Source organism: Myxine glutinosa, chromosome 14, assembly GCF_964187855.1.
Source record: "Myxine glutinosa chromosome 14, kmMyxGlut1.1, whole genome shotgun sequence".
In the NCBI taxonomy this organism is placed as follows: Eukaryota; Metazoa; Chordata; class Myxini; order Myxiniformes; family Myxinidae; genus Myxine; species Myxine glutinosa.
This window is the reverse complement of record NC_136274.1, coordinates 59,413,067-59,440,710: the sequence shown is the minus strand read 5'-3', so window position 1 is coordinate 59,440,710 and position 27,644 is coordinate 59,413,067.

Sequence of the window (27,644 nt, the reverse complement as noted above, 5' to 3'; positions counted from 1 at the left end):
CGCACTTGTGTTAGTGTTGAAAAACCACTTTTTGCACTTGTGTTAGTGTTGAAAAACCACTTTTCGCACTTGTGTTGGTGCAGCAAACCACTTTTGCACTTGTATTATTGTGGAAAAAACACTTTTTGCACTTGCGATAGTGTTGAAAAACCACTTTTCGCACTTGTGTTAGTGTTGAAAAACCACTTTTCGCACTTGTGTTGGTGCAGGAAACCACTTTTGCACTTGTATTAGTGTGGAAAAAACACTTTTCGCACTTGTGTTAGTGTTGAAAAACCACTTTTCGCACTTGTGTTTGTGTTGAAAAACACTTTTCGCACTTGTGTTAGTGTTGTAAAAAACCACTTTTCGCACTTGTGTTAGTGTTGAAAAACCACTTTTCACACTTGTGTTAGTGTTGAAAAACCACTTTTCGCACTTGTGTTGGTGCAGGAAACCACTTTTGCACTTGTATTAGTGTGGAAAAAACACTTTTTGCTCTTGTGATAGTGTTGAAAAACCACTTTTCGCACTTCTGTTAGTGTTTAAAAACCACTTTTCGCACTTGTGTTGGTGCAGGAAACCACTTTTGCACTTGTATTAGTGTGGAAAAACCACTTTTCGCACTTGTGTTAGTGTTGAAAAACCACTTTTCGCACTTGTGTTGGTGCAGGAAACCACTTTTGCACTTGTATTAGTGTGGAAAAAACACTTTTTGCACTTGTGATAGTGTTGAAAAACCACTTTTCGCACTTGTGTTAGTGTTGAAAAACCACTTTTCGCACTTGTGTTAGTGTTGAAAAACCACTTTTTGCACTTGTGTTAGTGTTGAAAAACCACTTTTCGCACTTGTGATGTTGCAGGAAACCACTTTTGCACTTGTATTAGTGTGGAAAAAACACTTTTTGCACTTGTGATTGTGTTGAAAAACCACTTTTCGCACTTGTGTTGGTGCAGGAAACCACTTTTGCACTTGTATTAGTGTGGAAAAACCACTTTTTGCACTTGTGTTAGTGTTGAAAAACCACTTTTTGCACTTGTGTTAGTGTTGAAAAACCACTTTTCGCACTTGTGTTAGTGTTGAAAAACCACTTCTCGCACTTGTGTTGGTGCAGGAAACCACTTTTGCAGCTGTATTAGTGTGGAAAAAACACTTTTCGCACTTGTGTTAGTGTTGAAAAACCACTTTTCGCACTTGTGTTAGTGTTGAAAAACCACTTTTCGCACTTGTGTTAGTGTTGTAAAAAACCACTTTTCGCACTTGTGTTAGTGTTGAAAAACCACTTTTCACACTTGTGTTAGTGTTGAAAAACCACTTTTCGCACTTGTGTTGGTGCAGGAAACCACTTTTGCACTTGTATTAGTGTGGAAAAAACACTTTTTGCTCTTGTGATAGTGTTGAAAAACCACTTTTCGCACTTCTGTTAGTGTTTAAAAACCACTTTTCGCACTTGTGTTGGTGCAGGAAACCACTTTTGCACTTGTATTAGTGTGGAAAAACCACTTTTCGCACTTGTGATAGTGTTGAAAAACCACTTTTCGCACTTGTGTTAGTGTTGAAAAACCACTTTTCGCACTTGTGTTGGTGCAGGAAACCACTTTTGCACTTGTATTAGTGTGGAAAAAACACTTTTCGCACTTGTGTTAGTGTTGAAAACCACTTTTCGCACTTGTGTTAGTGTTGAAAAACCACTTTTCGCACTTGTGTTAGTGTTGAAAAACCACTTTTCTCACTTGTGTTAGTGTTGAAAAACCACTTTTCGCACTTGTGTTGGTGCAGGAAACCACTTTTGCACTTGTATTAGTGTGGAAAAACCACTTTTCACACTTGTGTTAGTGTTGAAAAACCACTTTTCGCACTTGTGTTAGTGTTGAAAAACCACTTTTCGCACTTGTGTTGGTGCAGGAAACCACTTCTGCACTTGTATTAGTGTGGAAAAAACACTTTTTACACTTGTGATAGTGTTGAAAAACCACTTTTCGCACTTGTGTTAGTGTTGAAAAACCACTTTTCGCACTTGTGTTGGTGCAGGAAACCACTTTTGCACTTATATTAGTGTGGAAAAAACACTTTTCGCACTTGTGTTAGTGTTGAAAAACCACTTTTCGCACTTGTGTTGGTGCAGGAAACCACTTCTGCACTTGTATTAGTGTGGAAAAAACACTTTTTACACTTGTGATAGTGTTGAAAAACCACTTTTCGCACTTGTGTTAGTGTTGAAAAACCACTTTTCGCACTTGTGTTGGTGCAGGAAACCACTTTTGCACTTGTATTAGTGTGGAAAAAACACTTTTCGCACTTGTGTTAGTGTTGAAAAACCACTTTTCGCACTTGTGTTAGTGTTGAAAAACTACTTTTCGCACTTGTGTTGGTGCAGGAAACCACTTTTGCACTTGTATTAGTGTGGAAAAACCACTTTTTGCACTTGTGTTAGTGTTGAAAAACCACTTTTCGCACTTGTGTTAGTGTTGAAAAACCACTTTTCGCACTTGTGTTAATGTTGAAAAACCACTTTTCGCACTTGTGTTAGTGTTGAAAAACCACTTTTCGCACTTGCGTTGGTGCAGCAAACCACTTTTGCACTTGTATTATTGTGGAAAAAACACTTTTCGCACTTGTGTTAGTGTTGAAAAACCACTTTTCGCACTTGTGTTAGTGTTGAAAAACTACTTTTCGCACTTGTGTTGGTGCAGGAAACCACTTTTGCACTTGTATTAGTGTGGAAAAACCACTTTTTGCACTTGTGTTATTGTTGAAAAACCACTTTTCGCACTTGTGTTAGTGTTGAAAAACCACTTTTCGCACTTGTGTTAGTGTTGAAAAACCACTTTTCACACTTGTGTTGGTGCAGGAAACCACTTTTGCACTTGTATTAGTGTGGAAAAAACACTTTTTGCACTTGTGATAGTGTTGAAAAACCACTTTTCGCACTTGTGTTAGTGTTGAAAAACCACTTTTCGCACTTGTGTTAGTGTTGAAAAACCACTTTTTGCACTTGTGTTAGTGTTGAAAAACCACTTTTCGCACTTGTGATGTTGCAGGAAACCACTTTTGCACTTGTATTAGTGTGGAAAAAACACTTTTTGCACTTGTGATTGTGTTGAAAAACCACTTTTCGCACTTGTGTTGGTGCAGGAAACCACTTTTGCACTTGTATTAGTGTGGAAAAACCACTTTTTGCACTTGTGTTAGTGTTGAAAAACCACTTTTTGCACTTGTGTTAGTGTTGAAAAACCACTTTTCGCACTTGTGTTAGTGTTGAAAAACCACTTTTTGCACTTGTGTTAGTGTTGAAAAACCACTTTTCGCACTTGTGTTGGTGCAGCAAACCACTTTTGCACTTGTATTATTGTGGAAAAAACACTTTTTGCACTTGCGATAGTGTTGAAAAACCACTTTTCGCACTTGTGTTAGTGTTGAAAAACCACTTTTCGCACTTGTGTTAGTGTTGAAAAACCACTTTTCGCACTTGTGTTAGTGTTGAAAAACCACTTTTCGCACTTGTGTTAGTGTTAAAAAACCACTTTTTGCACTTGTGTTGGTGCAGGAAACCACTTTTGCACTTGTATTAGTGTGGAAAAAACACTTTTTGCACTTGTGATAGTGTTGAAAAACCACTTTTCGCAATATGTGTTAGTGTTGAAAACCACTTTTCGCACTTGTGTTGGTGCAGGAAACCACTTTTGCACTTGTATTAGTGTGGAAAAACCACTTTTTGCACTTGTGTTAATGTTGAAAAACCACTTTTCGCACTTGTGTTAGTGTTGAAAAACCACTTTTCGCACTTGTGTTAGTGTTGAAAAACCACTTTTCGCACTTGTGTTAGTGTTGAAAAACCACTTTTCGCACTTGTGTTGGTGCAGGAAACCACTTTTGCACTTGTATTAGTGTGGATAAAACACTTCGCACTTGTGTTAGTGTTGAAAAACCACTTTTCGCACTTGTGTTAGTGTTGAAAAACCACTTTTCGCACTTGTGTTGGTGCAGGAAACCACTTTTGCACTTGTATTAGTGTGGAAAAAACACTTTTTGCACTTGTGATAGTGTTGAAAAACCACTTTTCGCACTTGTGTTAGTGTTGAAAAACCACTTTTCGCACTAGTGTTAGTGTTGAAAAACCACTTTTTGCACTTGTGTTAGTGTTGAAAAACCACTTTTCGCACTTGTGATGTTGCAGGAAACCACTTTTGCACTTGTATTAGTGTGGAAAAAACACTTTTTGCACTTGTGATTGGGTTGAAAAACCACTTTTCGCACTTGTGTTAGTGTTGAAAAACCACTTTTCGCACTTGTGTTGGTGCAGGAAACCACTTTTGCACTTGTATTAGTGTGGAAAAACCACTTTTTGCACTTGTGTTAGTGTTGAAAAACCACTTTTTGCACTTGTGATAGTGTTGAAAAACCACTTTTCGCACTTCTGTTAGTGTTTAAAAACCACTTTTCGCACTTGTGTTGGTGCAGGAAACCACTTTTGCAGTTGTATTAGTGTGGAAAAACCACTTTTCGCACTTGTGTTAGTGTTGAAAAACCACTTTTCGCACTTGTGTTAGTGTTGAAAAACCACTTTTCGCACTTGTGTTGGTGCAGGAAACCACTTTTGCCCTTGTATTAGTGTGGAAAAAACACTTTTTGCACTTGTGATAGTGTTGAAAAACCACTTTTCGCACTTGTGTTAGTGTTGAAAAACCACTTCTCGCACTTGTGTTGGTGCAGGAAACCACTTTTGCAGCTGTATTAGTGTGGAAAAAACACTTTTCGCACTTGTGTTAGTGTTGAAAAACCACTTTTCGCACTTGTGTTGGTGCAGGAAACCACTTTTGCACTTGTATTAGTGTGGAAAAACCACTTTTCGCACTTGTGTTAGTGTTGAAAAACCACTTTTCGCACTTGTGTTGGTGCAGGAAACCACTTTTGCACTTGTATTAGTGTGGAAAAAACACTTTTCGCACTTGTGTTAGTGTTGAAAAACCACTTTTCGCACTTGTGTTAGTGTTGAAAAAGCACTTTTCGCACTTGTGTTGGTGCAGGAAACCACTTTTGCACTTGTATTAGTGTGGAAAAAACACTTTTTGCACTTGTGATAGTGTTGAAAAACCACTTTTCGCACTTGTGTTAGTGTTGAAAAACCACTTTTCGCACTTGTGTTGGTGCAGGAAACCACTTTTGCACTTGTATTAGTGTGGAAAAAACACTTTTCGCACTTGTGTTAGTGTTGAAAACCACTTTTCGCACTTGTGTTAGTGTTGAAAAACCACTTTTCGCACTTGTGTTAGTGTTGAAAAACCACTTTTCTCACTTGTGTTAGTGTTGAAAAACCACTTTTCGCACTTGCGTTGGTGCAGGAAACCACTTTTGCACTTGTATTAGTGTGGAAAAACCACTTTTCGCACTTGTGTTAGTGTTGAAAAACCACTTTTCGCACTTGTGTTAGTGTTGAAAAACCACTTTTCGCACTTGTGTTGGTGCAGGAAACCACTTCTGCACTTGTATTAGTGTGGAAAAAACACTTTTTACACTTGTGATAGTGTTGAAAAACCACTTTTCGCACTTGTGTTAGTGTTGAAAAACCACTTTTCGCACTTGTGTTGGTGCAGGAAACCACTTTTGCACTTGTATTAGTGTGGAAAAAACACTTTTCGCACTTGTGTTAGTGTTGAAAAACCACTTTTCGCACTTGTGTTGGTGCAGGAAACCACTTCTGTACTTGTATTAGTGTGGAAAAAACACTTTTTACACTTGTGATAGTGTTGAAAAACCACTTTTCGCACTTGTGTTAGTGTTGAAAAACCACTTTTCGCACTTGTGTTGGTGCAGGAAACCACTTTTGCACTTGTATTAGTGTGGAAAAAACACTTTTCGCACTTGTGTTAGTGTTGAAAAACCACTTTTCGCACTTGTGTTAGTGTTGAAAAACTACTTTTCGCACTTGTGTTGGTGCAGGAAACCACTTTTGCACTTGTATTAGTGTGGAAAAACCACTTTTTGCACTTGTGTTAGTGTTGAAAAACCACTTTTCGCACTTGTGTTAGTGTTGAAAAACCACTTTTCGCACTTGTGTTAATGTTGAAAAACCACTTTTCGCACTTGTGTTAGTGTTGAAAAACCACTTTTCGCACTTGCGTTGGTGCAGCAAACCACTTTTGCACTTGTATTATTGTGGAAAAAACACTTTTCGCACTTGTGTTAGTGTTGAAAAACCACTTTTCGCACTTGTGTTAGTGTTGAAAAACTACTTTTCGCACTTGTGTTGGTGCAGGAAACCACTTTTGCACTTGTATTAGTGTGGAAAAACCACTTTTTGCACTTGTGTTATTGTTGAAAAACCACTTTTCGCACTTGTGTTAGTGTTGAAAAACCACTTTTCGCACTTGTGTTAGTGTTGAAAAACCACTTTTCGCACTTGTGTTGGTGCAGGAAACCACTTTTGCACTTGTATTAGTGTGGAAAAAACACTTTTTGCACTTGTGATAGTGTTGAAAAACCACTTTTCGCACTTGTGTTAGTGTTGAAAAACCACTTTTCGCACTTGTGTTAGTGTTGAAAAACCACTTTTTGCACTTGTGTTAGTGTTGAAAAACCACTTTTCGCACTTGTGATGTTGCAGGAAACCACTTTTGCACTTGTATTAGTGTGGAAAAAACACTTTTTGCACTTGTGTTAGTGTTGAAAAACCACTTTTTGCACTTGTGTTAGTGTTGAAAAACCACTTTTCGCACTTGTGTTAGTGTTGAAAAACCACTTTTTGCACTTGTGTTGGTTGCAGGAAACCACTTTTGCACTTGTATTAGTGTGGAAAAACCACTTTTTGCACTTGTGTTAGTGTTGAAAAACCACTTTTTGCACTTGTGTTAGTGTTGAAAAACCACTTTTCGCACTTGTGTTAGTGTTGAAAAACCACTTTTTGCACTTGTGTTAGTGTTGAAAAACCACTTTTCGCACTTGTGTTGGTGCAGCAAACCACTTTTGCACTTGTATTATTGTGGAAAAAACACTTTTTGCACTTGCGATAGTGTTGAAAAACCACTTTTCGCACTTGTGTTAGTGTTGAAAAACCACTTTTCGCACTTGTGTTGGTGCAGGAAACCACTTTTGCACTTGTATTAGTGTGGAAAAAACACTTTTCGCACTTGTGTTAGTGTTGAAAAACCACTTTTCGCACTTGTGTTTGTGTTGAAAAACCACTTTTCGCACTTGTGTTAGTGTTGTAAAAAACCACTTTTCGCACTTGTGTTAGTGTTGAAAAACCACTTTTCACACTTGTGTTAGTGTTGAAAAACCACTTTTCGCACTTGTGTTGGTGCAGGAAACCACTTTTGCACTTGTATTAGTGTGGAAAAAACACTTTTTGCTCTTGTGATAGTGTTGAAAAACCACTTTTCGCACTTCTGTTAGTGTTTAAAAACCACTTTTCGCACTTGTGTTGGTGCAGGAAACCACTTTTGCACTTGTATTAGTGTGGAAAAACCACTTTTCGCACTTGTGTTAGTGTTGAAAAACCACTTTTCGCACTTGTGTTGGTGCAGGAAACCACTTTTGCACTTGTATTAGTGTGGAAAAAACACTTTTTGCACTTGTGATAGTGTTGAAAAACCACTTTTCGCACTTGTGTTAGTGTTGAAAAACCACTTCTCGCACTTGTGTTGGTGCAGGAAACCACTTTTGCAGCTGTATTAGTGTGGAAAAAACACTTTTCGCACTTGTGTTAGTGTTGAAAAACCACTTTTCGCACTTGTGTTAGTGTTGAAAAACCACTTTTCGCACTTGTGTTAGTGTTGTAAAAAACCACTTTTCGCACTTGTGTTAGTGTTGAAAAACCACTTTTCACACTTGTGTTAGTGTTGAAAAACCACTTTTCGCACTTGTGTTGGTGCAGGAAACCACTTTTGCACTTGTATTAGTGTGGAAAAAACACTTTTTGCTCTTGTGATAGTGTTGAAAAACCACTTTTCGCACTTCTGTTAGTGTTTAAAAACCACTTTTCGCACTTGTGTTGGTGCAGGAAACCACTTTTGCACTTGTATTAGTGTGGAAAAACCACTTTTCGCACTTGTGATAGTGTTGAAAAACCACTTTTCGCACTTGTGTTAGTGTTGAAAAACCACTTTTCGCACTTGTGTTGGTGCAGGAAACCACTTTTGCACTTGTATTAGTGTGGAAAAAACACTTTTCGCACTTGTGTTAGTGTTGAAAAACCACTTTTCGCACTTGTGTTAGTGTTGAAAAACCACTTTTTGCACTTGTGTTAGTGTTGAAAAACCACTTTTCGCACTTGTGTTGGTGCAGCAAACCACTTTTGCACTTGTATTATTGTGGAAAAAACACTTTTTGCACTTGCGATAGTGTTGAAAAACCACTTTTCGCACTTGTGTTAGTGTTGAAAAACCACTTTTCGCACTTGTGTTGGTGCAGGAAACCACTTTTGCACTTGTATTAGTGTGGAAAAAACACTTTTCGCACTTGTGTTATTGTTGAAAAACCACTTTTCGCACTTGTGTTTGTGTTGAAAAACCACTTTTCGCACTTGTGTTAGTGTTGTAAAAAACCACTTTTCGCACTTGTGTTAGTGTTGAAAAACCACTTTTCACACTTGTGTTAGTGTTGAAAAACCACTTTTCGCACTTGTGTTGGTGCAGGAAACCACTTTTGCACTTGTATTAGTGTGGAAAAAACACTTTTTGCTCTTGTGATAGTGTTGAAAAACCACTTTTCGCACTTCTGTTAGTGTTTAAAAACCACTTTTCGCACTTGTGTTGGTGCAGGAAACCACTTTTGCACTTGTATTAGTGTGGAAAAAACACTTTTCGCACTTGTGTTAGTGTTGAAAAACCACTTTTCGCACTTGTGTTGGTGCAGGAAACCACTTTTGCACTTGTATTAGTGTGGAAAAAACACTTTTTGCACTTGTGATAGTGTTGAAAAACCACTTTTCGCACTTGTGTTAGTGTTGAAAAACCACTTCTCGCACTTGTGTTGGTGCAGGAAACCACTTTTGCAGCTGTATTAGTGTGGAAAAAACACTTTTCGCACTTGTGTTAGTGTTGAAAAACCACTTTTCGCACTTGTGTTAGTGTTGAAAAACCACTTTTCGCACTTGTGTTAGTGTTGTAAAAAACCACTTTTCGCACTTGTGTTAGTGTTGAAAAACCACTTTTGCACTTGTATTAGTGTGGAAAAACCACTTTTTGCACTTGTGTTAGTGTTGAAAAAACACTTTTCGCACTTGTGTTAGTGTTGAAAAACCACTTTTCGCACTTGTGTTAGTGTTGAAAAACCACTTTTCGCACTTGTGTTGGTGCAGGAAACCACTTTTGCACTTGTATTAGTGTGGAAAAAACACTTTTCGCACTTGTGTTAGTGTTGAAAAACCACTTTTCGCACTTGTGTTAGTGTTGAAAAACTACTTTTCGCACTTGTGTTGGTGCAGGAAACCACTTTTGCACTTGTATTAGTGTGGAAAAACCACTTTTTGCACTTGTGTTAGTGTTGAAAAACCACTTTTCGCACTTGTGTTAGTGTTGAAAAACCACTTTTCGCACTTGTGTTAATGTTGAAAAACCACTTTTCGCACTTGTGTTAGTGTTGAAAAACCACTTTTCGCACTTGCGTTGGTGCAGCAAACCACTTTTGCACTTGTATTATTGTGGAAAAAACATTTTTCGCACTTGTGTTAGTGTTGAAAAACCACTTTTCGCACTTGTGTTAGTGTTGAAAAACTACTTTTCGCACTTGTGTTGGTGCAGGAAACCACTTTTGCACTTGTATTAGTGTGGAAAAACCACTTTTTGCACTTGTGTTATTGTTGAAAAACCACTTTTCGCACTTGTGTTAGTGTTGAAAAACCACTTTTCGCACTTGTGTTAGTGTTGAAAAACCACTTTTCGCACTTGTGTTGGTGCAGGAAACCACTTTTGCACTTGTATTAGTGTGGAAAAAACACTTTTTGCACTTGTGATAGTGTTGAAAAACCACTTTTCGCACTTGTGTTAGTGTTGAAAAACCACTTTTCGCACTTGTGTTAGTGTTGAAAAACCACTTTTTGCACTTGTGTTAGTGTTGAAAAACCACTTTTCGCACTTGTGATGTTGCAGGAAACCACTTTTGCACTTGTATTAGTGTGGAAAAAACACTTTTTGCACTTGTGTTAGTGTTGAAAAACCACTTTTTGCACTTGTGTTAGTGTTGAAAAACCACTTTTCGCACTTGTGTTAGTGTTGAAAAACCACTTTTTGCACTTGTGTTGGTGCAGGAAACCACTTTTGCACTTGTATTAGTGTGGAAAAACCACTTTTTGCACTTGTGTTAGTGTTGAAAAACCACTTTTTGCACTTGTGTTAGTGTTGAAAAACCACTTTTCGCACTTGTGTTAGTGTTGAAAAACCACTTTTTGCACTTGTGTTAGTGTTGAAAAACCACTTTTCGCACTTGTGTTGGTGCAGCAAACCACTTTTGCACTTGTATTATTGTGGAAAAAACACTTTTTGCACTTGCGATAGTGTTGAAAAACCACTTTTCGCACTTGTGTTAGTGTTGAAAAACCACTTTTCGCACTTGTGTTGGTGCAGGAAACCACTTTTGCACTTGTATTAGTGTGGAAAAAACACTTTTCGCACTTGTGTTAGTGTTGAAAAACCACTTTTCGCACTTGTGTTTGTGTTGAAAAACCACTTTTCGCACTTGTGTTAGTGTTGTAAAAAACCACTTTTCGCACTTGTGTTAGTGTTGAAAAACCACTTTTCACACTTGTGTTAGTGTTGAAAAACCACTTTTCGCACTTGTGTTGGTGCAGGAAACCACTTTTGCACTTGTATTAGTGTGGAAAAAACACTTTTTGCTCTTGTGATAGTGTTGAAAAACCACTTTTCGCACTTCTGTTAGTGTTTAAAAACCACTTTTCGCACTTGTGTTGGTGCAGGAAACCACTTTTGCACTTGTATTAGTGTGGAAAAACCACTTTTCGCACTTGTGTTAGTGTTGAAAAACCACTTTTCGCACTTGTGTTGGTGCAGGAAACCACTTTTGCACTTGTATTAGTGTGGAAAAAACACTTTTTGCACTTGTGATAGTGTTGAAAAACCACTTTTCGCACTTGTGTTAGTGTTGAAAAACCACTTCTCGCACTTGTGTTGGTGCAGGAAACCACTTTTGCAGCTGTATTAGTGTGGAAAAAACACTTTTCGCACTTGTGTTAGTGTTGAAAAACCACTTTTCGCACTTGTGTTAGTGTTGAAAAACCACTTTTCGCACTTGTGTTAGTGTTGTAAAAAACCACTTTTCGCACTTGTGTTAGTGTTGAAAAACCACTTTTCACACTTGTGTTAGTGTTGAAAAACCACTTTTCGCACTTGTGTTGGTGCAGGAAACCACTTTTGCACTTGTATTAGTGTGGAAAAAACACTTTTTGCTCTTGTGATAGTGTTGAAAAACCACTTTTCGCACTTCTGTTAGTGTTTAAAAACCACTTTTCGCACTTGTGTTGGTGCAGGAAACCACTTTTGCACTTGTATTAGTGTGGAAAAACCACTTTTCGCACTTGTGATAGTGTTGAAAAACCACTTTTCGCACTTGTGTTAGTGTTGAAAAACCACTTTTCGCACTTGTGTTGGTGCAGGAAACCACTTTTGCACTTGTATTAGTGTGGAAAAAACACTTTTCGCACTTGTGTTAGTGTTGAAAAACCACTTTTCGCACTTGTGTTAGTGTTGAAAAACCACTTTTTGCACTTGTGTTAGTGTTGAAAAACCACTTTTCGCACTTGTGTTGGTGCAGCAAACCACTTTTGCACTTGTATTATTGTGGAAAAAACACTTTTTGCACTTGCGATAGTGTTGAAAAACCACTTTTCGCACTTGTGTTAGTGTTGAAAAACCACTTTTCGCACTTGTGTTGGTGCAGGAAACCACTTTTGCACTTGTATTAGTGTGGAAAAAACACTTTTCGCACTTGTGTTATTGTTGAAAAACCACTTTTCGCACTTGTGTTTGTGTTGAAAAACCACTTTTCGCACTTGTGTTAGTGTTGTAAAAAACCACTTTTCGCACTTGTGTTAGTGTTGAAAAACCACTTTTCACACTTGTGTTAGTGTTGAAAAACCACTTTTCGCACTTGTGTTGGTGCAGGAAACCACTTTTGCACTTGTATTAGTGTGGAAAAAACACTTTTTGCTCTTGTGATAGTGTTGAAAAACCACTTTTCGCACTTCTGTTAGTGTTTAAAAACCACTTTTCGCACTTGTGTTGGTGCAGGAAACCACTTTTGCACTTGTATTAGTGTGGAAAAAACACTTTTCGCACTTGTGTTAGTGTTGAAAAACCACTTTTCGCACTTGTGTTGGTGCAGGAAACCACTTTTGCACTTGTATTAGTGTGGAAAAAACACTTTTTGCACTTGTGATAGTGTTGAAAAACCACTTTTCGCACTTGTGTTAGTGTTGAAAAACCACTTCTCGCACTTGTGTTGGTGCAGGAAACCACTTTTGCAGCTGTATGAGTGTGGAAAAAACACTTTTCGCACTTGTGTTAGTGTTGAAAAACCACTTTTCGCACTTGTGTTAGTGTTGAAAAACCACTTTTCGCACTTGTGTTAGTGTTGTAAAAAACCACTTTTCGCACTTGTGTTAGTGTTGAAAAACCACTTTTCACACTTGTGTTAGTGTTGAAAAACCACTTTTCGCACTTGTGTTGGTGCAGGAAACCACTTTTGCACTTGTATTAGTGTGGAAAAAACACTTTTTGCTCTTGTGATAGTGTTGAAAAACCACTTTTCGCACTTCTGTTAGTGTTTAAAAACCACTTTTCGCACTTGTGTTGGTGCAGGAAACCACTTTTGCACTTGTATTAGTGTGGAAAAACCACTTTTCGCACTTGTGATAGTGTTGAAAAACCACTTTTCGCACTTGTGTTAGTGTTGAAAAACCACTTTTCGCACTTGTGTTGGTGCAGGAAACCACTTTTGCACTTGTATTAGTGTGGAAAAAACACTTTTCGCACTTGTGTTAGTGTTGAAAACCACTTTTCGCACTTGTGTTAGTGTTGAAAAACCACTTTTCGCACTTGTGTTAGTGTTGAAAAACCACTTTTCTCACTTGTGTTAGTGTTGAAAAACCACTTTTCGCACTTGTGTTGGTGCAGGAAACCACTTTTGCACTTGTATTAGTGTGGAAAAACCACTTTTCGCACTTGTGTTAGTGTTGAAAAACCACTTTTCGCACTTGTGTTAGTGTTGAAAAACCACTTTTCGCACTTGTGTTGGTGCAGGAAACCACTTCTGCACTTGTATTAGTGTGGAAAAAACACTTTTTACACTTGTGATAGTGTTGAAAAACCACTTTTCGCACTTGTGTTAGTGTTGAAAAACCACTTTTCGCACTTGTGTTGGTGCAGGAAACCACTTTTGCACTTGTATTAGTGTGGAAAAAACACTTTTCGCACTTGTGTTAGTGTTGAAAAACCACTTTTCGCACTTGTGTTGGTGCAGGAAACCACTTCTGCACTTGTATTAGTGTGGAAAAAACACTTTTTACACTTGTGATAGTGTTGAAAAACCACTTTTCGCACTTGTGTTAGTGTTGAAAAACCACTTTTCGCACTTGTGTTGGTGCAGGAAACCACTTTTGCACTTGTATTAGTGTGGAAAAAACACTTTTCGCACTTGTGTTAGTGTTGAAAAACCACTTTTCGCACTTGTGTTAGTGTTGAAAAACTACTTTTCGCACTTGTGTTGGTGCAGGAAACCACTTTTGCACTTGTATTAGTGTGGAAAAACCACTTTTTGCACTTGTGTTAGTGTTGAAAAACCACTTTTCGCACTTGTGTTAGTGTTGAAAAACCACTTTTCGCACTTGTGTTAATGTTGAAAAACCACTTTTCGCACTTGTGTTAGTGTTGAAAAACCACTTTTCGCACTTGCGTTGGTGCAGCAAACCACTTTTGCACTTGTATTATTGTGGAAAAAACACTTTTCGCACTTGTGTTAGTGTTGAAAAACCACTTTTCGCACTTGTGTTAGTGTTGAAAAACTACTTTTCGCACTTGTGTTGGTGCAGGAAACCACTTTTGCACTTGTATTAGTGTGGAAAAACCACTTTTTGCACTTGTGTTATTGTTGAAAAACCACTTTTCGCACTTGTGTTAGTGTTGAAAAACCACTTTTCGCACTTGTGTTAGTGTTGAAAAACCACTTTTCGCACTTGTGTTGGTGCAGGAAACCACTTTTGCACTTGTATTAGTGTGGAAAAAACACTTTTTGCACTTGTGATAGTGTTGAAAAACCACTTTTCGCACTTGTGTTAGTGTTGAAAAACCACTTTTCGCACTTGTGTTAGTGTTGAAAAACCACTTTTTGCACTTGTGTTAGTGTTGAAAAACCACTTTTCGCACTTGTGATGTTGCAGGAAACCACTTTTGCACTTGTATTAGTGTGGAAAAAACACTTTTTGCACTTGTGATTGTGTTGAAAAACCACTTTTCGCACTTGTGTTGGTGCAGGAAACCACTTTTGCACTTGTATTAGTGTGGAAAAACCACTTTTTGCACTTGTGTTAGTGTTGAAAAACCACTTTTTGCACTTGTGTTAGTGTTGAAAAACCACTTTTCGCACTTGTGTTAGTGTTGAAAAACCACTTTTTGCACTTGTGTTAGTGTTGAAAAACCACTTTTCGCACTTGTGTTGGTGCAGCAAACCACTTTTGCACTTGTATTATTGTGGAAAAAACACTTTTTGCACTTGCGATAGTGTTGAAAAACCACTTTTCGCACTTGTGTTAGTGTTGAAAAACCACTTTTCGCACTTGTGTTGGTGCAGGAAACCACTTTTGCACTTGTATTAGTGTGGAAAAAACACTTTTCGCACTTGTGTTAGTGTTGAAAAACCACTTTTCGCACTTGTGTTTGTGTTGAAAAACCACTTTTCGCACTTGTGTTAGTGTTGTAAAAAACCACTTTTCGCACTTGTGTTAGTGTTGAAAAACCACTTTTCACACTTGTGTTAGTGTTGAAAAACCACTTTTCGCACTTGTGTTGGTGCAGGAAACCACTTTTGCACTTGTATTAGTGTGGAAAAAACACTTTTTGCTCTTGTGATAGTGTTGAAAAACCACTTTTCGCACTTCTGTTAGTGTTTAAAAACCACTTTTCGCACTTGTGTTGGTGCAGGAAACCACTTTTGCACTTGTATTAGTGTGGAAAAACCACTTTTCGCACTTGTGTTAGTGTTGAAAAACCACTTTTCGCACTTGTGTTGGTGCAGGAAACCACTTTTGCACTTGTATTAGTGTGGAAAAAACACTTTTTGCACTTGTGATAGTGTTGAAAAACCACTTTTCGCACTTGTGTTAGTGTTGAAAAACCACTTCTCGCACTTGTGTTGGTGCAGGAAACCACTTTTGCAGCTGTATTAGTGTGGAAAAAACACTTTTCGCACTTGTGTTAGTGTTGAAAAACCACTTTTCGCACTTGTGTTAGTGTTGAAAAACCACTTTTCGCACTTGTGTTAGTGTTGTAAAAAACCACTTTTCGCACTTATGTTAGTGTTGAAAAACCACTTTTCACACTTGTGTTAGTGTTGAAAAACCACTTTTCGCACTTGTGTTGGTGCAGGAAACCACTTTTGCACTTGTATTAGTGTGGAAAAAACACTTTTTGCTCTTGTGATAGTGTTGAAAAACCACTTTTCGCACTTCTGTTAGTGTTTAAAAACCACTTTTCGCACTTGTGTTGGTGCAGGAAACCACTTTTGCACTTGTATTAGTGTGGAAAAACCACTTTTCGCACTTGTGTTAGTGTTGAAAAACCACTTTTCGCACTTGTGTTAGTGTTGAAAAACCACTTTTCGCACTTGTGTTGGTGCAGGAAACCACTTTTGCACTTGTATTAGTGTGGAAAAAACACTTTTTGCACTTGTGATAGTGTTGAAAAACCACTTTTCGCACTTGTGTTAGTGTTGAAAAACCACTTCTCGCACTTGTGTTGGTGCAGGAAACCACTTTTGCAGCTGTATTAGTGTGGAAAAAACACTTTTCGCACTTGTGTTAGTGTTGAAAAACCACTTTTCGCACTTGTGTTGGTGCAGGAAACCACTTTTGCACTTGTATTAGTGTGGAAAAACCACTTTTCGCACTTGTGTTAGTGTTGAAAAACCACTTTTCGCACTTGTGTTGGTGCAGGAAACCACTTTTGCACTTGCATTAGTGTTGAAAAACCACTTTTCGCACTTGTGTTAGTGTTGAAAAACCACTTTTCGCACTTGTGTTAGTGTTGAAAAACCACTTTTCGCACTTGTGTTGGTGCAGGAAACCACTTTTGCACTTGTATTAATGTGGAAAAACCACTTTTCGCACTTGTGTTAGTGTTGAAAAACCACTTTTCGCACTTGTGTTAGTGTTGAAAAACCACTTTTCGCACTTGTGTTGGTGCAGGAAACCACTTCTGCACTTGTATTAGTGTGGAAAAAACACTTTTTACACTTGTGATAGTGTTGAAAAACCACTTTTCGCACTTGTGTTAGTGTTGAAAAACCACTTTTCGCACTTGTGTTGGTGCAGGAAACCACTTTTGCACTTGTATTAGTGTGGAAAAAACACTTTTCGCACTTGTGTTAGTGTTGAAAAACCACTTTTCGCACTTGTGTTGGTGCAGGAAACCACTTCTGCACTTGTATTAGTGTGGAAAAAACACTTTTTACACTTGTGATAGTGTTGAAAAACCACTTTTCGCACTTGTGTTAGTGTTGAAAAACCACTTTTCGCACTTGTGTTGGTGCAGGAAACCACTTTTGCACTTGTATTAGTGTGGAAAAAACACTTTTCGCACTTGTGTTAGTGTTGAAAAACCACTTTTCGCACTTGTGTTAGTGTTGAAAAACTACTTTTCGCACTTGTGTTGGTGCAGGAAACCACTTTTGCACTTGTATTAGTGTGGAAAAACCACTTTTTGCACTTGTGTTAGTGTTGAAAAACCACTTTTCGCACTTGTGTTAGTGTTGAAAAACCACTTTTCGCACTTGTGTTAATGTTGAAAAACCACTTTTCGCACTTGTGTTAGTGTTGAAAAACCACTTTTCGCACTTGCGTTGGTGCAGCAAACCACTTTTGCACTTGTATTATTGTGGAAAAACACTTTTTGCACTTGCGATAGTGTTGAAAAACCACTTTTCGCACTTGTGTTAGTGTTGAAAAACCACTTTTCGCACTTGTGTTGGTGCAGGAAACCACTTTTGCACTTGTATTAGTGTGGAAAAAACACTTTTCGCACTTGTGTTAGTGTTGAAAAACCACTTTTCGCACTTGTGTTAGTGTTGAAAAACCACTTTTCGCACTTGTGTTAGTGTTGAAAAACCACTTTTCGCACTTGTGTTAGTGTTGAAAAACCACTTTTCGCACTTGTGTTAGTGTTGAAAAACCACTTTTCGCACTTGTGTTGGTGCAGGAAACCACTTTTGCACTTGTATTAGTGTGGAAAAAACACTTTTTGCTCTTGTGATAGTGTTGAAAAACCACTTTTTGCACTTCTGTTAGTGTTTAAAAACCACTTTTCGCACTTGTGTTGGTGCAGGAAACCACTTTTGCACTTGTATTAGTGTGGAAAAACCACTTTTCGCACTTGTGTTAGTGTTGAAAAACCACTTTTCGCACTTGTGTTAGTGTTGAAAAACCACTTTTCGCACTTGTGTTGGTGCAGGAAACCACTTTTGCACTTGTATTAGTGTGGAAAAAACACTTTTTGCACTTGTGATAGTGTTGAAAAACCACTTTTCGCACTTATGTTAGTGTTGAAAAACCACTTTTCGCACTTGTGTTGGTGCAGGAAACCACTTTTGCACCTGTATTAGTGTGGAAAAAACACTTTTCGCACTTGTTTTAGTGTTGAAAAACCACTTTTCGCACTTGTGTTGGTGCAGGAAACCACTTTTGCACTTGTATTAGTGTGGAAAAACCACTTTTCGCACTTGTGTTAGTGTTGAAAAACCACTTTTCGCACTTGTTTTGGTGCAGGAAACCACTTTTGCACTTGTATTAGTGTGGAAAAAACACTTTTCGCACATGTGTTAGTGTTGAAAAACCACTTTTCGCACTTGTGTTAGTGTTGAAAAAGCACTTTTCGCACTTGTGTTGGTGCAGGAAACCACTTTTGCACTTGTATTAGTGTGGAAAAAACACTTTTTGCACTTGTGATAGTGTTGAAAAACCACTTTTCGCACTTGTGTTAGTGTTGAAAAACCACTTTTCGCACTTGTGTTAGTGTTGAAAAACCACTTTTCGCACTTGTGTTGGTGCAGGAAACCACTTTTGCACTTGTATTAGTGTGGGAAAAACACTTTTCGCACTTGTGCTAGTGTTGAAAAACCACTTTTCGCACTTGTGTTAGTGTTGAAAAACCACTTTTTGCACTTGTGTTAGTGTTGAAAAACCACTTTTCGCACTTGTGTTAGTGTTAAAAAACCACTTTTTGCACTTGTGTTGGTGCAGGAAACCACTTTTGCACTTGTATTAGTGTGGAAAAACCACTTTTTGCACTTGTGTTAATGTTGAAAAATCACTTTTCGCACTTGTGTTAGTGTTGAAAAACCACTTTTCGCACTTGTGTTAGTGTTGAAAAACCACTTTTCGCACTTGTGTTAGTGTTGAAAAACCACTTTTCGCACTTGTGTTGGTGCAGGAAACCACTTTTGCACTTGTATTAGTGTGGAAAAAACACTTCGCACTTGTGTTAGTGTTGAAAAGCCACTTTTCGCACTTGTGTTAGTGTTGAAAAACCACTTTTCGCACTTGTGTTGGTGCAGGAAACCACTTTTGCACTTGTATTAGTGTGGAAAAAACACTTTTTGCACTTGTGATAGTGTTGAAAAACCACTTTTCGCACTTGTGTTAGTGTTGAAAAACCACTTTTCGCACTTGTGTTAGTGTTGAAAAACCACTTTTCGCACTTGTGTTAGTGTTGAAAAACCACTTTTCGCACTTGTGATGGTGCAGGAAACCACTTTTGCACTTGTATTAGTGTGGAAAAAACACTTTTTGCACTTGTGATTGTGTTGAAAAACCACTTTTCGCACTTGTGTTAGTGTTGAAAAACCACTTTTCACACTTGTGTTGGTGCAGGAAACCACTTTTGCACTTGTATTAGTGTGGAAAAAACACTTTTCGCACTTGTGTTAATGTTGAAAAACCACTTTTCGCACTTGTGTTAGTGTTGAAAAACCACTTTTCGCACTTGCGTTGGTGCAGCAAACCACTTTTGCACTTGTATTATTGTGGAAAAAACACTTTTTGCACTTGCGATAGTGTTGAAAAACCACTTTTCGCACTTGTGTTAGTGTTGAAAAACCACTTTTCGCACTTGTGTTGGTGCAGGAAACCACTTTTGCACTTGTATTAGTGTGGAAAAAACACTTTTCGCACTTGTGTTAGTGTTGAAAAACCACTTTTCGCACTTGTGTTAGTGTTGAAAAACCACTTTTCGCACTTGTGTTAGTGTTGAAAAACCACTTTTCGCACTTGTGTTAGTGTTGAAAAACCACTTTTCGCACTTGTGTTAGTGTTGAAAAACCACTTTTCGCACTTGTGTTGGTGCAGGAAACCACTTTTGCACTTGTATTAGTGTGGAAAAAACACTTTTTGCTCTTGTGATAGTGTTGAAAAACCACTTTTTGCACTTCTGTTAGTGTTTAAAAACCACTTTTCGCACTTGTGTTGGTGCAGGAAACCACTTTTGCACTTGTATTAGTGTGGAAAAACCACTTTTCGCACTTGTGTTAGTGTTGAAAAACCACTTTTCGCACTTGTGTTGGTGCAGGAAACCACTTTTGCACTTGTATTAGTGTGGAAAAAACACTTTTTGCACTTGTGATAGTGTTGAAAAACCACTTTTCGCACTTATGTTAGTGTTGAAAAACCACTTTTCGCACTTGTGTTGGTGCAGGAAACCACTTTTGCACCTGTATTAGTGTGGAAAAAACACTTTTCGCACTTGTTTTAGTGTTGAAAAACCACTTTTCGCACTTGTGTTGGTGCAGGAAACCACTTTTGCACTTGTATTAGTGTGGAAAAACCACTTTTCGCACTTGTGTTAGTGTTGAAAAACCACTTTTCGCACTTGTTTTGGTGCAGGAAACCACTTTTGCCCTTGTATTAGTGTGGAAAAAACACTTTTCGCACATGTGTTAGTGTTGAAAAACCACTTTTCGCACTTGTGTTAGTGTTGAAAAAGCACTTTTCGCACTTGTGTTGGTGCAGGAAACCACTTTTGCACTTGTATTAGTGTGGAAAAAACACTTTTTGCACTTGTGCTAGTGTTGAAAAACCACTTTTCGCACTTGTGTTAGTGTTGAAAAACCACTTTTCGCACTTGTGTTAGTGTTGAAAAACCACTTTTTGCACTTGTGTTAGTGTTGAAAAACCACTTTTCGCACTTGTGTTAGTGTTAAAAAACCACTTTTTGCACTTGTGTTGGTGCAGGAAACCACTTTTGCACTTGTATTAGTGTGGAAAAAACACTTTTTGCACTTGTGATAGTGTTGAAAAACCACTTTTCGCAATATGTGTTAGTGTTGAAAAACCACTTTTCGCACTTGTGTTGGTGCAGGAAACCACTTTTGCACTTGTATTAGTGTGGAAAAACCACTTTTTGCACTTGTGTTAATGTTGAAAAATCACTTTTCGCACTTGTGTTAGTGTTGAAAAACCACTTTTCGCACTTGTGTTAGTGTTGAAAAACCACTTTTCGCACTTGTGTTAGTGTTGAAAAACCACTTTTCGCACTTGTGTTGGTGCAGGAAACCACTTTTGCACTTGTATTAGTGTGGAAAAAACACTTCGCACTTGTGTTAGTGTTGAAAAGCCACTTTTCGCACTTGTGTTAGTGTTGAAAAACCACTTTTCGCACTTGTGTTGGTGCAGGAAACCACTTTTGCACTTGTATTAGTGTGGAAAAAACACTTTTTGCACTTGTGATAGTGTTGAAAAACCACTTTTCGCACTTGTGTTAGTGTTGAAAAACCACTTTTCGCACTTGTGTTAGTGTTGAAAAACCACTTTTCGCACTTGTGTTAGTGTTGAAAAACCACTTTTCGCACTTGTGATGGTGCAGGAAACCACTTTTGCACTTGTATTAGTGTGGAAAAAACACTTTTTGCACTTGTGATTGTGTTGAAAAACCACTTTTCGCACTTGTGTTAGTGTTGAAAAACCACTTTTCGCACTTGTGTTGGTGCAGGAAACCACTTTTGCACTTGTATTAGTGTGGAAAAACCACTTTTTGCACTTGTGTTAGTGTTGAAAAACCACTTTTCGCACTCGTGTTAGTGTTGAAAAACCACTTTTCGCACTTGTGTTAGTGTTGAAAAACCACTTTTTGCACTTGTGTTAGTGTTGAAAAAACACTTTTCGCACTTGTGTTAGTGTTGAAAAAACACTTTTCGCACTTGTGTTAGTGTTGAAAAACCACTTTTCGCACTTTTGTTGGTGCAGGAAACCACTTTTGCACTTGTATTATTGTGGAAAAAACACTTTTTGCACTTGCGATAGTGTTGAAAAACCACTTTTCGCACTTGTGTTAGTGTTGAAAAACCACTTTTCGCACTTGTGTTGGTGCAGGAAACCACTTTTGCACTTGTATTAGTGTGGAAAAAACACTTTTCGCACTTGTGTTAGTGTTGAAAAACCACTTTTCGCACTTGTGTTAGTGTTGAAAAACCACTTTTCGCACTTGTGTTAGTGTTGAAAAACCACTTTTCGCACTTGTGTTAGTGTTGAAAAACCACTTTTCGCACTTGTGTTAGTGTTGAAAAACCACTTTTCGCACTTGTGTTGGTGCAGGAAACCACTTTTGCACTTGTATTAGTGTGGAAAAAACACTTTTTGCTCTTGTGATAGTGTTGAAAAACCACTTTTTGCACTTCTGTTAGTGTTTAAAAACCACTTTTCGCACTTGTGTTGGTGCAGGAAACCACTTTTGCACTTGTATTAGTGTGGAAAAAACACTTTTCGCACTTGTGTTAGTGTTGAAAAACCACTTTTCGCACTTGTGTTAGTGTTGAAAAACCACTTTTCGCACTTGTGTTGGTGCAGGAAACCACTTTTGCACTTGTATTAGTGTGGAAAAAACACTTTTTGCACTTGTGATAGTGTTGAAAAACCACTTTTTGCACTTGTGTTAGTGTTGAAAAACCACTTTTCGCACTTGTGTTGTTGCAGGAAACCACTTTTGCACCTGTATTAGTGTGGAAAAAACACTTTTCGCACTTGTGTTAGTGTTGAAAAACCACTTTTCGCACTTGTGTTGGTGCAGGAAACCACTTTTTCACTTGTATTAGTGTGGAAAAACCACTTTTCGCACTTGTGTTAGTGTTGAAAAACCACTTTTCGCACTTGTGTTGGTGCAGGAAACCACTTTTGCACTTGTATTAGTGTGGAAAAAACACTTTTCGCACTTGTGTTAGTGTTGAAAAACCACTTTTCGCACTTGTGTTAGTGTTGAAAAAGCACTTTTCGCACTTGTGTTGGTGCAGGAAACCACTTTTGCACTTGTATCAGTGGGGAAAAAACACTTTTTGCACTTGTGATAGTGTTGAAAAACCACTTTTCGCACTTGTGTTAGTGTTGAAAAACTACTTTTCGCACTTGTGTTAGTGTTGAAAAACCACTTTTCGCACTTGTGTTGGTGCAGGAAACCACTTTTGCACTTGTATTAGTGTGGAAAAAACACTTTTCGCACTTGTGTTAGTGTTGAAAACCACTTTTCGCACTTGTGTTAGTGTTGAAAAACCACTTTTCGCACTTGTGTTAGTGTTGAAAAACCACTTTTCGCACTTGTGTTAGTGTTGAAAAACCACTTTTCGCACTTGTGTTAGTGTTAAAAAACCACTTTTTGCACTTGTGTTGGTGCAGGAAACCACTTTTGCACTTGTATTAGTGTGGAAAAAACACTTTTTGCACTTGTGATAGTGTTGAAAAACCACTTTTCGCAATATGTGTTAGTGTTGAAAAACCACTTTTCGCACTTATGTTGGTGCAGGAAACCACTTTTGCACTTGTATTAGTGTGGAAAAACCACTTTTTGCACTTGTGTTAGTGTTGAAAAACCACTTTTCGCACTTGTGTTAGTGTTGAAAAACCACTTTTCGCACTTGTGTTAGTGTTGAAAAACCACTTTTCGCACTTGTGTTAGTGTTGAAAAACCACTTTTCGCACTTGTGTTGGTGCAGGAAACCACTTTTGCACTTGTATTAGTGTGGAAAAAACACTTCGCACTTGTGTTAGTGTTGAAAAACCACTTTTCGCACTTGTGTTAGTGTTGAAAAACCACTTTTCGCACTTGTGTTGGTGCAGGAAACCACTTTTGCACTTGTATTAGTGTGGAAAAAACACTTTTTGCACTTGTGATAGTGTTGAAAAACCACTTTTCGCACTTGTGTTAGTGTTGAAAAACCACTTTTCGCACTTGTGTTAGTGTTGAAAAACCACTTTTTGCACTTGTGTTAGTGTTGAAAAACCACTTTTCACACTTGTGTTGGTGCAGGAAACCACTTTTGCACTTGTATTTGTGTGGAACAAACACTTTTTGCACTTGTGATCGTGTTGAAAAACCACTTTTCGCACTTGTGTTAGTGTTGAAAAACCACTTTTCGCACTTGTGTTAGTGTTGAAAAACCACTTTTCGCACTTGTGTTAGTGTTGAAAAACCACTTTTCGCACTTGTGTTAGTGTTGAAAAACCACTTTTCGCACTTGTGTTAGTGTTAAAAAACCACTTTTTGCACTTGTGTTGGTGCAGGAAACCACTTTTGCACTTGTATTAGTGTGGAAAAAACACTTTTTGCACTTGTGATAGTGTTGAAAAACCACTTTTCGCAATATGTGTTAGTGTTGAAAAACCACTTTTCGCACTTATGTTGGTGCAGGAAACCACTTTTGCACTTGTATTAGTGTGGAAAAACCACTTTTTGCACTTGTGTTAGTGTTGAAAAACCACTTTTCGCACTTGTGTTAGTGTTGAAAAACCACTTTTCGCACTTGTGTTAGTGTTGAAAAACCACTTTTCGCACTTGTGTTAGTGTTGAAAAACCACTTTTCGCACTTGTGTTGGTGCAGGAAACCACTTTTGCACTTGTATTAGTGTGGAAAAAACACTTCGCACTTGTGTTAGTGTTGAAAAACCACTTTTCGCACTTGTGTTAGTGTTGAAAAACCACTTTTCGCACTTGTGTTGGTGCAGGAAACCACTTTTGCACTTGTATTAGTGTGGAAAAAACACTTTTTGCACTTGTGATAGTGTTGAAAAACCACTTTTCACACTTGTGTTAGTGTTGAAAAACCACTTTTCGCACTTGTGTTAGTGTTGAAAAACCACTTTTCGCACTTGTGTTAGTGTTGAAAAACCACTTTTCGCACTTGTGATGGTGCAGGAAACCACTTTTGCACTTGTATTAGTGTGGAAAAAACACTTTTTGCACTTGTGATTGTGTTGAAAAACCACTTTTCGCACTTGTGTTAGTGTTAAAAAATCACTTTTCGCACTTGTGTTGGTGCAGGAAACCACTTTTGCACTTGTATTAGTGTGGAAAAACCACTTTTCGCACTTGTGTTAGTGTTGAAAAACCACTTTTCGCACTTGTTTTAGTGTTGAAAAACCACTTTTGCACTTGTATTAGTGTGGAAAAAACACTTTTCGCACTTGTGTTAGTGTTGAAAAACCACTTTTCGCACTTGTGTTGGTGCAGGAAACCACTTTTGCACTTGTATTAGTGTGGAAAAACCACTTTTTGCACTTGTGTTAGTGTTGAAAAACCACTTTTCGCACTTGTTTTAGTGTTGAAAAACCACTTTTCGCACTTGTGTTGGTGCAGGAAACCAACTTTGCACTTGTATTAGTGTGGAAAAAACACTTTTCGCACTTGTGATAGTGTTGAAAAACCACTTTTCGCACTTGTGTTAGTGTTGAAAAACCACTTTTCGCACTTGTGTTAGTGTTGAAAAACCTCCTTTCGCACTTGTGTTGGTGCAGGAAACCACTTTTGCACTTGTATTAGTGTGGAAAAAACACTTTTTGCACTTGTGTTAGTGTTGAAAAACCACTTTTCGCACTTGTGTTAGTGTTGAAAAACTACTTTTCACACTTGTGTTGGTGCAGGAAACCACTTTTGCACTTGTATTAGTGTGGAAAAACCACTTTTCGCACTTGTGCTCATGTTGAAAACCACTTTTTGCGCACCTGTTCGTGTTGCAAATCCACTTTTCGCACTTGTGTTTGTGTTGCAAAACCACTTTTCGCACTTGTGTTAGTGTTACCAAACCATTTTCCCCACTTGTGCTGGCATTGAAAACCACTTTTCACACATGTGTTTGTGTTGCAAAACCACTTTTTGCACTTGTGTTAGCATTGCAAAACCACTTTTCGCACTTGTGTTCGTGTTGCAAATCCACTCTCCGCACCTGTGCTCGTTTTGCACATCTACCTTTCACACTTGTGCTGGCGTTGAAAACCACTTTTCGCACTTTTGCAAGTGTTGCAAAACCACTTTCACACTTCTGTTAGTGTTGCAAAACCATTTTCCGCATCAAATGACAAATGGCAAGTAAATTACATTGTGAAAATTAAAGATTTCAAATAAACGTATTTAAAGTGCATGCGCACATCACTAATAAAAAAAAACGAAGAAATATCTCTCGGTAATTTCCTGAAACATGTTTTACTTCTGGATAATAATGTTGAATGAAATAAGAACGAAGAAATATATGTCGTTTTTATGACGACTGTCATCAAAAGTAAAAGTAATATATCTTAACGGAAAAGAAAAAGCGAATTTTTAATGTAGGTCGACATTTTCCCCGACTGTTATTTTAAGTGGTGTATTTTTGTGTATCATCATAGCGCGAATTTAAAAATTATATCTCGGCAATTTCCCATGTGTGCGTGAATGTTCGCAATTATTTCTGACACCGAGTCTAAAACCATTGATTAAAATTAAATCTGATGGTGAATTCGAGATAAAATCGTCACGGTGACTCAATGAATGAGCTTTATTTTACAGGCCTTTGAGAAATCATTTCGTTCTATAAACGGCAACTTTCATGGGATTCTCTTCCCGTTTTTTTCAACTGAGTTTAAAACTATGTTAGCGACTGTTAAAAATGAAATGATGTATCGAATTAGAGTTGAAATAAACCTGTGTGAGAGAGAAAGACAGCACGGGCCTAACTAAACAGGCCTCAAAGCTATTCGAGTTAATAAAATGGTGGATATTTGTTTACATGAAGGCTCTCCAAGAATGGGTGGAGCTACTCTGTAAATGGAGTAAGCCACACCCCCGGACAGACAGACAGACAGAATCACCGTAGCCTATTATAATATATACTAGCGGGGTCACCCGTGGGAATCCCACGGGCATGGATGTGTGTGACATTTCGACATATTGAGTTAGATGCTGCACCTGCACATTCAGTTATATAAAATGGTTACTGGCAATTGATCACATCCACAAATGATGTAATCCACACAATTTATGTACTTTACATAACGTTAATAGGAATACATGCCCGTGTAGATGGGAAATACAGTTTGTTTGAAATAAATCACAAATATCAGAAGAAAGTTTTTAAAATTTAGAACTATTCTCACTCAGAGTTAAACATCACCGTAATATTATGCGGTTGCTTCAACGTTTTCGGTGAATTATGTCATCATTGTGAGATTTTTTTGGAATTTTTTTTTTTGAAATGAGATTTTTATATTTAAAAAAACGGCAAAAAAGCATCAGAACAGCTGTGAAACAGCACCAAACAGCAGTGAAAAAGCATCAAAACACTATCAAAACAACAGTGGAAAGCATCAAAACAGCAGTGAAAAAGCATCAAAACAGCAGTGAAAAAGCATCAAAACAGCAGTGAAAAATCATCAAAACAGCAGTAAAAAGCATCAAAACAGCAACAATGGTCCGGTGATTTTTCAATCACCGCAACTAAATGTGTCGGAGTAATTAACTATTTTCCTTCGTGCCCTCCTTTTGTTGCCTGAATGGTGTCACTGCAGGACCTCCGGGTAAACAACATTACGGGTGAAGATTCCACTGTGGCCATCAATTTTTCCCTGTTGGCCATTACTGACTACCTTTACCTTGACATCCTCAAATCGTTTAGCATGCGACAATGCAACATATAATTGGCCATGGCTGAAGACGGTTTCTGGTAAGTAAATCCCAACTTTGGGTAATGTTTGACCTTGACTCTTGTTTATTGAGAGAGAGAATGCCACACGAACTGGAAATTGATGGCGTTTGAGTATGAATGGTAGTGTTGTATCGGAAGGTGCAATACTAATCCTGGGTATAAATGTGCGTGTTCCTTTGTGACTGCCAGAAATTATTTCTCCGTCTATTATGTTTGGCAACAATCTTTTAACAACCAATCTTGCACCATTGCACAGTCCCTGTTTCGGATCAAAGTTACGGAGTAACATGATGACAGCACCATCTTTGAGACGAAGTTTGTGCAATGGCATTCCAGAAGGAGTTAATTGATTTAGGAATTCCATAGGATAATTTAGTGCCTCTTCAGGGTCATCACAGACAATGGAATCAGTGCTGAAGTACGTCTTTTCTTCCCCAGGAAATGCATCCAGTATCTCATCGTTGATCACAAATGTGGATTCATTCTTTGGACACAACACGGCTCATTGTGC